This window comes from Python bivittatus, unplaced genomic scaffold (assembly GCF_059951505.1).
Source record: "Python bivittatus isolate LINGU-HERP-01145 unplaced genomic scaffold, Pbiv_v1 ctg000020_np1212, whole genome shotgun sequence".
Classification (NCBI taxonomy): Eukaryota; Metazoa; Chordata; class Lepidosauria; order Squamata; family Pythonidae; genus Python; species Python bivittatus.
Genome location: NW_028277030.1, coordinates 26260650 through 26273312, shown reverse-complemented (window position 1 = coordinate 26273312; position 12663 = coordinate 26260650). Strand labels below are relative to the sequence as shown.

The 12663-nt window shown below is 42.8% G+C and overlaps 1 pseudogene; it reads right to left on the bottom strand.

Annotated features, from left to right (window-relative positions):
- Positions 1–4191: 4191 nt before the first annotated feature.
- On the bottom strand, positions 4192–7097 carry LOC148217015 (uncharacterized; annotated as a pseudogene).
- Between the last annotated feature and the right edge of the window lie 5566 nt (positions 7098–12663).

Genomic DNA, 12663 nt, shown 5'->3' with positions numbered 1-12663 from the left:
TGTCCATAGGATGTTGTTCCAGAACTGTGAAGGCTTTTTTAGATGTCGTTTGGCAAACTCTAATCTGGCCTTCCTGTCTTTGAGGCTCACCAATGGTTTACATCTTGTGGTGAACCCTCTGTATTCACTCTGGTGAAGTCGTCTTTTGATTGGCTGGTGTGGGTCTTCCGGGCTGTGTGGCCGTGGTCTTGAAGTTTTGTTTCCTAACGTTTCGCCAGCACCTGTGACCGGCATCTTCAGAGTGGCACAGAGTGGCTCCGAAGATGCCGGTCACAGGTGCTGGTGAAACGTTAGGAAACAAAACTTCAAGACCACGGCCACACAGCCCGGAAGACCCACACCAGCCATCGTATGCCGGCCGTGAAAGCCTTCGACAATACATCGTCTTTTGATTGTTGACTTTGACACACATACACCTACCTCCTGGAGAGTGTTCTTGATCTGGCCAACTGTTGTGAAGGGTGTTTTCTTCACCAGGGAACGAATTCTTCGGTCATCCACCACAGTTGTTTTCCGTTGTCTCCCGGGTCTTTTGGTGTTGCTGAGCTCACCGGTGCGTTCCTTCTTTTTGAGAATGTTCCAAACAGTTGTTTTGGCCACGCCTAATGTTCTTGCTATCTCTCTGATGGGTTTGTTTTGTTTCTTCAGCCTAATGATGGCTTGCTTCACTGATAGTGACAGCTCTTTGGGTCTCATCTTGAGAGTTGACAGCAACAGATTCCAAATGCAAATAGCACACTTGAAATGAACTCTGGGCCTTTTATCTGCACATTGTAATTGGGGTACTGAGGGGATATCACACACCTGGCCATAGAACAGCTGAGAAGCCAATTGTCCCATTACTTTTGGTCCCTTACCAAGTGGGAGGCACATGTGCAACCTGTTGTAATTCCTACACCGTTCACCTGAGTTGGATGTACATACCCTCAAATTAAAGCTGACAGTCTGCCGGTAAAGCACATTGTGTTTGTTTCATTCCAAATCCATTGTGGTGGTGTATAGAGCCAAAGATGTTAGAATTGTGTCGATGTCCCAATATTTCTGGACCTGACTGTATTTTCACCATCTCCAACACTGTAATCATATCCATGGGGCAATTTTTGCAAAGATGTATATAGATGATTTTAACCATTGCTCTTGGTTTCTTGAAGTGCTGATAGGCTACTGAGATCATGCTGAACCGTGGTTCGCATTCCCTTCTATAAAACATGGTCCTTGCTCATCAATCATTCTTTAGTCAATGGAACAATTGCTTTGACATTAACAAGTGTGTATTGAGTCATTGGCATAATTGCAGAAGAGGATGTGCAACAAGTTGCCAGCTCAGTTCTTTTTACATGGTTCCAAATATTTCCATTTGTTTTTCCTATAAATCACCATATGGCTCCAACAGATAATATGGCATCTTTGAATTCTCGTAATTAAACATTTCATATACACTGATTTGTACTGTCCATTTGTTCAGAATCTTATGTTTCCATTCATACCACATTTCCCAATGGTGCAACTTTTTCCCCATAAGCCATATATCCACAAGCATTTCTTCTTTATGGTCATTTTAATGCTTTCTCACATAAGAAATTGTTTGTGGGCCAGGTGGCTTCAGATCTGAAAGCCATTTTTACCATTTGTCGCCTGTCCCTAGCAAAACGTAGGATGCCAGAAGACTGTCTAATGATCTTGCAAGATAATATATCTGATGTGAAATTAAAAGAAAAGCAAAATAGCAGCCTTTTGGCCATTAGAAAAATATCCTACATCTCTTTACTGGGTAGCTTCATACATTATATTAAGTTCTGCTTCATTTATCTTGTTTAATGAACTAACTACAATGGTTGGGTTCACAAGCTATGCTAAAGCATTAACCATGGCTTCCAAGTCACCCTGGCTAGGATCACACAATGTGCTAAACCAAAACTAAACAATCTACATTATGGCTTGGTGCAATGTCTGAATCCAATCCCAGAGGCCACAGTTTATTAGGCTAACTATAGTTTATAGAATATGACCGTGATAAACTTTTGAATTTCCAAGAATTCTTCATTGAGCAAGATGGCTAAAAAGAAGAAAAATGGGAGGGAGGAATTTGGTTGATATTTGAGTCATTTCTATAGTAGGTGACAGTCTTGGATGAAATTATGGAGAATTTTCAGATGTGCAGATATAATCCCAGCTTAGCTGACAACAAAACAAAACAAAACAAAACAAAAACAGACAAACTTGACAGCTGTTTTGCAAACCTTCACTTAGTCTAATATTTGTTTTCATCATCAATGATATACGACTATTACTTTTAATGTGTTTTTGAAACCATTGAATTTAGTTGCTCAATAGCCAGATCCTGGGCAGGAAAGGGAGGACATCATCTATCCTCAAGTCATTCTGCCTAATTTGGCTGTGATAGGGCACCCTTTTGGTGGCTAAAGTTCCCATAATGCTTTTGGGATCCAAGGATTACAAAGTGACTAGGCCCACATCACACATTTGGAGAAAGCTGGGTTTGGACTGTTTGTGGTAGGTCCTTTTTAATAGTGATATACTATTTCAGGACTTATGGCTCAGTTTTCATGGTGACCAGCACAAAATGTCAAAAAAATGTACTCTTCACTTCAGCAATCTTGGTCTGAAGGGACTCCAAGTACCATCAAGAGGGGGTTAGGGATTTATGAGACCCTCATGCTTGACCTAATACAGTGGCTTATCTCTGGCTTTGTGAATGTCAGGACTACCTGGCTGGTCACTTGTCTGTTTTTTAGGATCTCCTACTGAACTGCTACTATACTGTATACAGGTAGTCCTCACTTAATGACCCTAATTGGGACCAGAATTTGCATCATTAAGCAAAGCGGTCGTTAACACATAACAACACGTGACTGTGCTGCTTAGCTACAGCAGTTCCAGTAGTTCTGGTTGCAGTCATTAGGTGAGGACTGCACTGTGGTTAGGAAAGGACCTCATGCTTCTCTTTCCCTGCCACACTCACCTCCACTTCAGCTCCCCCCACCTACCTATCTCTCCCCTATCTCTGCCCTTTTGGTTGCCCTGCACTCCATTGCCACCACCTATCCCTGCCACCTCCCACTGGCCCCAACTGATTTTTACTGTCTTCTTCCTCCCACTGCTGATGAGGCACGCCTGGCCAAGACAGTTGCTGGCCCTTTGTGGCCTTGCACACAAATTTTGATCACGTGACCATGGGGGTGCAGTAATGGCTGTAACTTTGAAGACCATCCATAACTACCATTCATTCAGCACTGTCATAATTTCGAACAGTTGCTGAACAAATGGTCATTAAGGAGGACTACCTGTACTTGAAGTGATCCAATTTGCATGCCTTGAATGTTAAGAAAAATGCTTCCTCCTCCCTGCTTTCCTCTGAATGTTTAACCATTTTGTCTCATGAAGAAACTTGAAACTTGAAAGCTTGCAATTATTTTGTAAACCTTCAGTTGGCCTGATAAAGCTATTGCCTCAGTAAGATCCATGACAGGAAATAATGTATTAGAAGCTTTGAAACAGGAAGATATAAATAAAGACACCTTTTTAAAAAAAGATGTGAGATGTGAGAGATATTTATGAAATAAAGGATATGGCTTTTAAAAGCCTTTTAAATGGAATATTCTTTAATCGGTTTACATTTCCTTAGCAAGGTAATTTGGGCAATTTATAAACAAAACCAATTAACCATCTGTACAAGCTATCCTAGCATCATTTGATACTCAGTTTCTCTGGGTGTTGATGGGTAAAACAAAATTAGCCCAGAAATTAAGCAGTCAAGCCATTCATATTGACTGGAATTAGATTTGTCAAATGTACCAGGGAGACAGGAATTGCTAGTAGCTCTTATAGTTTCCAGATATAGAAACACTCTATATACACTCAATTGATCTGTAATTTTTAATTCAATTTACAGCACAAACCATAAAGAACATTTGTTGATGTAAGCATCCAGAATAAAACAAATTTACCAGGGAAGAATGGATCATATGTTCAAAAGATACAATTCAGCTCCTTACATATTAACTTGAGGTAAGTCTTTCTGTCAAAACTGAAAACCAGTGATGAGCCCTGAAATATAGTTATATTTAAAAAGGCAACCTGTTTAAGCATCCTGCCTTTTTGATCACCATAGAGTCCCCTAGCCCATAACGTGAAAGTACTTCTATGCACAAAATATGCATAGGACTTTACTTAATTTCCAAATGTATCTTGCTTGGGGTAGCCAGTACCCTTCACTGTGCAGAGGTCATGATGAGTAAAGGTGATAGTCTCCACATTTTTCTTGTAGACCTTGTGGACAGAGGGGCAGGGGTGAAGAGCTTGACTTTGTTCACACACCCACACTCAGACCCCAATAACTGAAGAGAGGTTGGATATACACATGTATATACATATATACGTGTGTGGGCCCTCGAGTCAGTGTTGACTCCTAGCAACTGCCTGGACAAGTCCTTGCAGTTTTCTTGGAAAGATTTCAGAAGTGGGTTGCCATTACCTGCTTCCTAGGGCTGAGAAAGAATGACTGGCCCAAGGTCACCCAGCTGACTTTGTGCCTAAGGCTGGACTGGAACTCACAGTTTCCCGGTTTCTAGCCTGGTGACCTAACCACTACACCCAACTGGCTCTCTATACGTTCATACATACATACATATGTGTGTATATATGTGTGTGTGTGTGTGTGTGTGCATATATATGTAGGCAGCATATTATCATATGCAAAGATTACACATAGCAGTTTGGCAGCAGCCTCATACTACCAATTTATTTATTTATTTATTTATAAATCAAATTTATATCACCGCCCAACTCCCCCACAAGGAGGGACTCTGGGCAGTTCACAACCAAACAATTTAAAACCGATAAAAACATAAATAATACAGCATAAAATACAATTATTAAATATGATAAAATCCAAGCGATGGTGGTATTATTGCAGCCTGTGACCAGATAATATTGGTCAAAGGTAAGACTAGGGAACCAGCCATCCCCAAAATTGACTATTCCCATCCCCACCCCATGCATAATGACAAAACCAGGTCTTCAGTTTTTTTTCTGAAGTCTAAAAGGAAAGGGGCCAACCTCACTTCTGGGGGAAGGGCGTTCCACAGGGCAGGGGCTGCTGCAGAGAAGGCTTGCCTCCTAGACCCCATCAGATGAAATTCTCTTGCAGACGGGGTCTGTAGTATGCCCTTTCTGCATGACCGGGTGGGCCAGGTTGATGTAATGGGGATGAGACAGTCCTTCAGGTACCCTGGACCTATGCCATGTAGGTCTTTAAAGGTGATAACCAACACCTTGAATCGGACCCGGAAGCAAACTGGCATCCAATGCAGCTCACGGAGAAAAGGTGTTATATGTGCTGATCTTGATGCACCCAAAATTGTCTGTGCAGCCGCATTCTGGACCAGTTGAAGTTTCCGGATACTCTTCAAGGGTAGCCTTATATGGGAGATGACCAGGGCATGAGTGACTGTTTGAAGGGCCTCTCAGTCCAGGAAAGGGCGTAACTGACGGACAACACGAAGTTGCATAAAGGCCCTCCTGGCCATGACTGCCACCTGTTCTTCGAGCAGGAGTCGTGAGTCCAAGAGGATCCCCAGGTTACGCACCGGGTCTGTCTGGGGCAGTGCCACCCCATCCAGAACCAAAGATGGCAAATTCCTAGGGACCAAGGTGCCATTAACCCACAGCCACTCCATCTTGCCAGGGTTCAGCTGAAGCCTGTTGTTCCCCATCCAGACCCCCACAGCCTCCAGGCACCTGGAAAGGGCAGCCACAGCATCACTTACTTCCCCCGGGATGGAGATGTATAACTGAGTATCATCGGCATATTGATGATACCTCACCCCGTGGAGACGGATGATCTCACCCAGCGGTTTCACCTAGATGTTAAAAAGGAGAGGAGAGAGTACCGAACCCTGCGGCACCGCATAAAGGAGGGGCTGCGGGCCTGATCTCTCCTCCCCCATCAACACCAACTGGGACCGGCCCTGGAGGAAGGAGGTGAACCAACACAAAACTGTGTCACCCATCCCCAACTCCCTGAGTCGGTCCAAAAGGATACCATGGTCAATGGTATTGAAAGCTGCTGAGAGGTCAAGAAGAGCCAGGATGGATGCACCACCTCCATCCCGCCCCCGCCAGAGATCACCCATAAGTGCGACCAGTACTGTTTCTGTTCCATATCTGGGCCTGAAACCTGACTGAAAGGGGTTCAGATAATCCGTATCATCCAGAATCCTCTGGAGCTGCAGTGCCACCACCTTCTCAACTGCCTTCCCCATAAAGGGGAGGTGGGAGACTGGATGAAAATTATCCAGAACAGTATGGTCCAATGATGGTTTCTTGAGGAGGGGGTGCACCAGCGCCTCCTTAAAGGTCGCCAGGAACATCCCCTCTCTCAAGGATGTATTAGCCATCGTCAGGACCCAACCACATGTCCCCTCCCTGGCTGCCCTCACCAGCCATGAGGGACATGGATCTAAAAGGCATGTGGTGGCATTTACAGTCCAGAGGATCCTGTCCACTTCCTCAGGACCAACAGGATCAAACTGGTCCCAGATAACTTGGCAAAGACATTCCCCGGGCATCTCATGAGACCATGCCTAATGCTTGGCATCCAACTTAGAATGGATCCGAGAGACTTTATCCTGCAGATGCTCAAAAAATTCCTCAGCACAGCCCTGTAGGTGGTTTTCTGAACCCCCTCTCCCCAACAGGGATCGGGTGATTTTAAACAGGGTTGCTGGGTGGCATTCTGCAGATGCAATAAGAGCGGAGAAATACTGACGTTTCACCGCTCTTACCGTCACAAGGTAGGCCTTAACCGTGGCTCTAGCTTGTGTTCGGTCGGGTTCAGTCCTTGTCTTCTTCCAGTGGTGCTCCAGGCATCTCTTAACCCTCTTCAGAACCCTCAACTCCTCCATGAACCATGGGGAGTGACAGGCCTGGATGGGCAAGAGAGGCCGCACAGACACGATCCTGTCCAAGGCCCTGGCTGCCGCCCTATTCCAGGCAGCAGCCAGGGCCTCCACTGGATCGTGCAGCAAGACCTCGGGGATGACCCCCAGCTCCTTCTGAAACTCTAATGGGTCCATCAGTTGCCAGGGCGGATTGATCGAATAGGTCCTGCCTCCCTGCGGAGGGAGGTGACATACAAGAACCTCAAGGCCACCAGGGCGTGATCTGACCATGACAACGGGGAAAGTTGTAACTCTCCCCTCAGGTCACATTGCCACTGCTCCGACAAGACTAAATCCAGTGTGAGTCCACTATCTTGAGTCGGGTCCTGAATAATCTGAGTCAGGTCCATGGCCGCCATGGTGGCCATGAACTCCCGGGCTGCCTCCGAGGATCATCCCAGGGATGACAGATTGAAGTCCCCCAGAACCATAAGCCTGGAGGATTCCACCGCCAACCCCGAGATGGCCTCCAGCAGCTCAGGCAGGGAGGTCACTACACAGCAGGGAGGCTGGTACAGCAGGAACACTCCCAGCTGATCACGGGCCCCCAATTGCCAGCAAATTCCCCTACGGAGAAGATAAACTGTATAAAGCAGTTGCAACTTCTAGTTACCAGTAAGGAAGTACAACTTCAGGACATTAACTCATTCTCAATAAGCATTTTGCCTCCATTTGCTTTGTATTTGACTTCCAAAACAATAAGGAGAATATCAAAAGGGCAAAGGAATCTATTATGAAAGTTCCACAGTGATAGCGCAGCAAGTGATAGGAAGCGATCCTGAAAGAGGTAACTGCAAGTAATACTGTTACGAAGCTGCTGAATTAATCCAGCAGGAAATGATACAAAGCAAGGCAGGACACGGAAACGAGTTTATTGGATTGAGATCTGAAACAATTTGTCTTTTTTATTGGTTGTGTTTGGTTCTCTGCTCTCCTGAACGTTTGCTGCCGAGGCATTTAAGGAGAAACAGTGAGTGTAGAAATGCAGGGGAAATAGGAGGAACAGTTTGTTTGGAATAACCACTTGTGATGCAGCTCATATGATTACAGTATAGTTTTTGTCTCAGATTCATCTGCCAGTTCCAGTTTTGCGGCAGATCTGATCTGTGGTCTGTAAAGTTTATTGACACAATTATATGGAGCCTTACCAACAATTACTCTTCAAATGTGTTTATGGTGTGTGGTACCCTATGTTCATCTTGCTGAGAGTAAATCAACTGAAATCAGTTGGCCTTAAATTAAGTAGTAAATCAATTTGAAGAAGCACAACTAAATCTGGATTCAGCCCTGTGTGTGTGTGTGTGTGCACGCACTTGTAGTGAATCCAGATTCTTATAACCTGGGATCCATGCTCCATACTCTTCTGTTATTGTTAAGCCATCCTAATGTGTCCATTCATAGCAACAGATTATGGATGGAAGAAATCTGATCTGGTGTAATTCCACATTCTTCTTTGTTCCAGTTTCACTTTTGTTTCCTACACTGGCCAACCAAATTATTAGAAGAAACTCACAACCAAGACAAGATTATATACCCTTCTCCCTGCGAATGTACCCTAGTGATGATAGTCAGAAGCACATTTTGTTCAACTATCCACACTTCGTTTGAATCAACAGCAGAAGTGCACACTGATCTAGCCAGAGGGAAGATATTGCCTATTAAGAAAAGCCATAGTCAGTGCAGGAAGCTCAGCCAGTTGTACATTCACATCCTGTCCTAGAATTAAGTATGTGAATTGACTGTCTTTTGGGGGGCAATGCACCTTCTCCTCTCCCCATAAAGTTAGTTTATATCAGATTAAGAATATAAGAAAAACAAACTATCAGAAGAGTGGTTCCCCACTTAATCAGTGGGTGGTCCATGATCATAGCTAATAGTCATGACACCTCCAAGATCATACACAAGATGCCAATTTTTAGGAAACAACAATTGGAGGGAACTACATCCTCCATCCTGCTGGTCCTGCTGGCAGACTTCCCACTGACACCCAAATGGCTGCTAGGGGGAACAGGATGTTGACAGATACAGACCTTGTTCTTAAGGCTTTAGCTACAATCAGGCAACCAGTGTAGCCATCCACTCTTCTCTGGGTGTCTGCAATGTATTGTGCTTTTTGGATGATGGTGAGGACTGACAGACTGACAGACAGACTGACAGACCAGACCCTCTTATTTTTGTTCTTGAAATAATAACTCATACATGTGGTATATGTAAAAAGTGGGTGTAGGTATGTGCATGTCCATGCAGACACAGAGCCACATACCGATACCCTGTTTTGGGGGGGGGAGGGGGAGGGAGGAATCTAGCCTTTATCATGTATGCTACTAATGATTTATTCCAAACAAAGTCCTTACGGTACAAAGTATTTTCTCTGTACAGTAGAGAAACGTATATTTGGAGTTAATTGTATTTGATAAGAAAGGTTCTCCCCCAAGCTTCCTTTTTTTGCTTAGTCCTTGAAGAAATTGTTTCATAGCAACTACCTGGAACAAAACTCTTCTTCCCCAACTTTAATGGCTAGCTCTGCTACAACAATTACCCAGAAGATTCTGGTAGCTTAATGGATTTTTCAAAAGCAATTTTTCAAAAAGCATTTTTCTTGCAACTGTTATATGCTGGATATTTTCCATGGGAAATTAATAAGGTCACTTTATATTCTTTCAGTTGGTTTTTCCCCCCAGAATTTTGAAAATCATTTAAAAGGGTGGTTGATTTTGTGATCTATCTCCTTCTTCATTGATGCAACCTTTTTTTCCCAGCTCTTTGCAAGAACCAAAGAGGATGTACCTGTCTCTCATACTTCTAGTAATCTTTAATCATAGATTAAGATGTAATTCCACAACTTCTGGGAGATCATCCATCGCCTATCTCAGGAATAAGGGATGTTGCTCAGTGGCATTCAATTTGGATATTCTTCGGCCATGTTTTCTAGCTTTGTCACTTTTTATAGACACTGAATCTCTCATTTAAAAGATTTATCAAAAACAGGAAAGGGAAAGGATCATTTTCCAATCATTGTATATGAAAGCTAGAAAAAGCTATATATGGAATCTCTGCACATATTTTGTCCTGATGCAGCAAGATATGCTGTTGTTACTCTGTATTCAGGCATCTAATAACTGCAAAATCTAAACATCATTGTACCTAACTATGATGATCCCTCAGACTACATACTTTTTTCATATTGGTTTTTCAAGCTAATTCATACATTTTCATCAAGATTTTTAAAATGTTTTCCAAAAGAAAATACTTCATTGCTGCAAGTTTTACCTTCAGATGAATCAGGAATAAATAGCTTGAGGGTTGTGAAGATGATCTTCTAGATAGAAATAAAACAGCAGAAACTGATAATCATTTAAGGTCATACTAGAAGGTGAAAAGGTCACATTGGAACAGCCCATAATTGTCAGAGTGATACAACATCCTATTTCATACACTGTATAAATCAAAAAGTAATTTTCTCTCTCCATTAAAAGGATTCTGTTCTCAGCGTGAGAAGGCAGACCATATATATTTTAAAGCTATATACTTAATGCCACTATTTGTAGGCAGCCAGGCAAAACAATTGTGCTTAATCATTTAAAACATTAAAACACCATAAAATGCCTTTGCCATCACATTGAGTTCTAGAAATATTTACATAATTTCTAGGGGATGTTCAGCACAATTTACAGTAGACACCAGTCCTGCCTAAAACACAATTTCTTTTATTATGACATTTCTATTCTGCCTAAGACAGTCCTCATTTGGGATCCTCTCAGTTTTTCCTTAGAATGAGAAATCTATGAGGTGGGTTGGGCTGACAGAAGATGACTAGCCCAAAGTCACCCAGTGACCCTAGATGCACCCAGCCCTTGTCCATCAATTTATTGTGACCAGTCATATTTCCATTTTTTTTTCTGCCATTGCTACTCTAGTTCACTTTCTGGAAATCAGTTACTAATGGTAAAATCAGTATCAGGTACAGCTATTAATTTAGGCCAGGCAGATTCCTCTTAATTGATACTTTTTAGGGCAGTTTTTCCCTACTTGATCCTCTTGGGTGCAGCGGGGCTGCAACTTACAGTAAGCATGGCTGTGTGAGTTGCAGTCTCAATACATTGGAAGCCGCCAGGTAGGGAACACTGATTTAGGGTATGCTAAATACACACACACACACCACACATGGACTATAATTTGTGAATAATATAATAAAAATATGCTTGGTCTATTAGGTTACCGTTCACTTCATGGAAGAGATGTACAGTCTTTTTCAGGTCTCTTGGCCTTCAACTGATCTGTCAGGAATTGCTCTTCATCAAGTGGCGGAGGCCCAGAACAAGAAACATGCCAACAGAAGTACAATCTGATCTGATTAAAATGTAAAATACATTATTTTATCATCAGTTGCATGATTACCTCTTCTTTAGAAGTTCTAGAGAAGATTGCGTCCAAGCCCTTAAGATGGCAAAAATAGCTTTGGGGCCTCAGATGGTGCACAAGCAGTGAATGTGTAAATTTAGACACACAAAATAGATTTATATTTTGACCCTTTGGCACCATATAGATTTCACAAGGAGTTCTGGTCATTGAATCTGTGCTAGGTAGCATAGTTGTTTCCATTTTCTTCCTTGATGTACCCCTCCTGGGTTTCTTAATGGAACCCTGTAGGAATGCCTAGAATGCTCTTTTCCCCACCAGATGATGCAAACGCTGCCTTTATGAAACGAACAGGCAGGGGAATTGACATTTCAGCAGCATGGTAACAGAGACCATCAGATGAAAATGTTAGCTCGCAGGCTCATTGTTGAATATTTGTCAATGTCCAGGATCCCATTTTAATTTAAATTATAATGAATGTAGTTCTTTCCCCCTCATTCAAATTTTGAGAAGATTATATCTCTCTTTTCTGTCCTTCGAAGGACAAAAAAATTAAGCTACTGTTTCTGACTGGCAGATGACTTGACAGAAAAATGAAAATCACAGCTGCAGCCATCCAGAGGCAAAACAAATGTCAGCCATACAGATTTAAAATTAAAATTAAGTTTGGGCCTTGCTGGGATTGTTTTTCATTTATCACCTTGTGGCCCAATCCGCTATCTGCTTTAAAATGGTAATTGTTCCCAAATTATTTCCATATTAATCATATTTTAAACGTTATCTGTGACAACCACTCAACTTTTGGAACGGCAACAATTGCCAGGGGCCACCGTGTGGTGCCTTTTCCTCCTGGCATTTTTTCTCCCTGGAACAACAGTGCAGCCAGGTCTGACATAGTTTTAGCAGCAGCTGACTGCCATCCAGTTTTGCTGGGATTCTCATCTCCAAGGAAACCTGTTTAAAACTGGATGAGGCAAAATGGCCTTTAATTTTTTAGACTACAATTTCCACAGTCCCTTTCAACTGGTGGCTGGAATCAACATCTAAGTCATCTGGGGCCCATCATGAGGCCTACCCCTTCTTTGAAAGGCAGCATGGGGTAAATAAAAGAGATCTACTAATGGTCAGATCCCATTTGGTGTACTGTATTCAGTTCTGGGTGCTACTGTTCAAAAAGGACAGTGACAAATTTGAGCAAGATCAGGGGAGGGCTACCAAGATGGCAAAGGGCCTGAAAACCAAGCTTTTTGAGGAATATTTAAAGAATCTGGGGTATGTTTAGTCTACGGAAAATATGACTGAGGGGAGATATGATAGCAGTCTTCAAATATCTGAAGAGTTG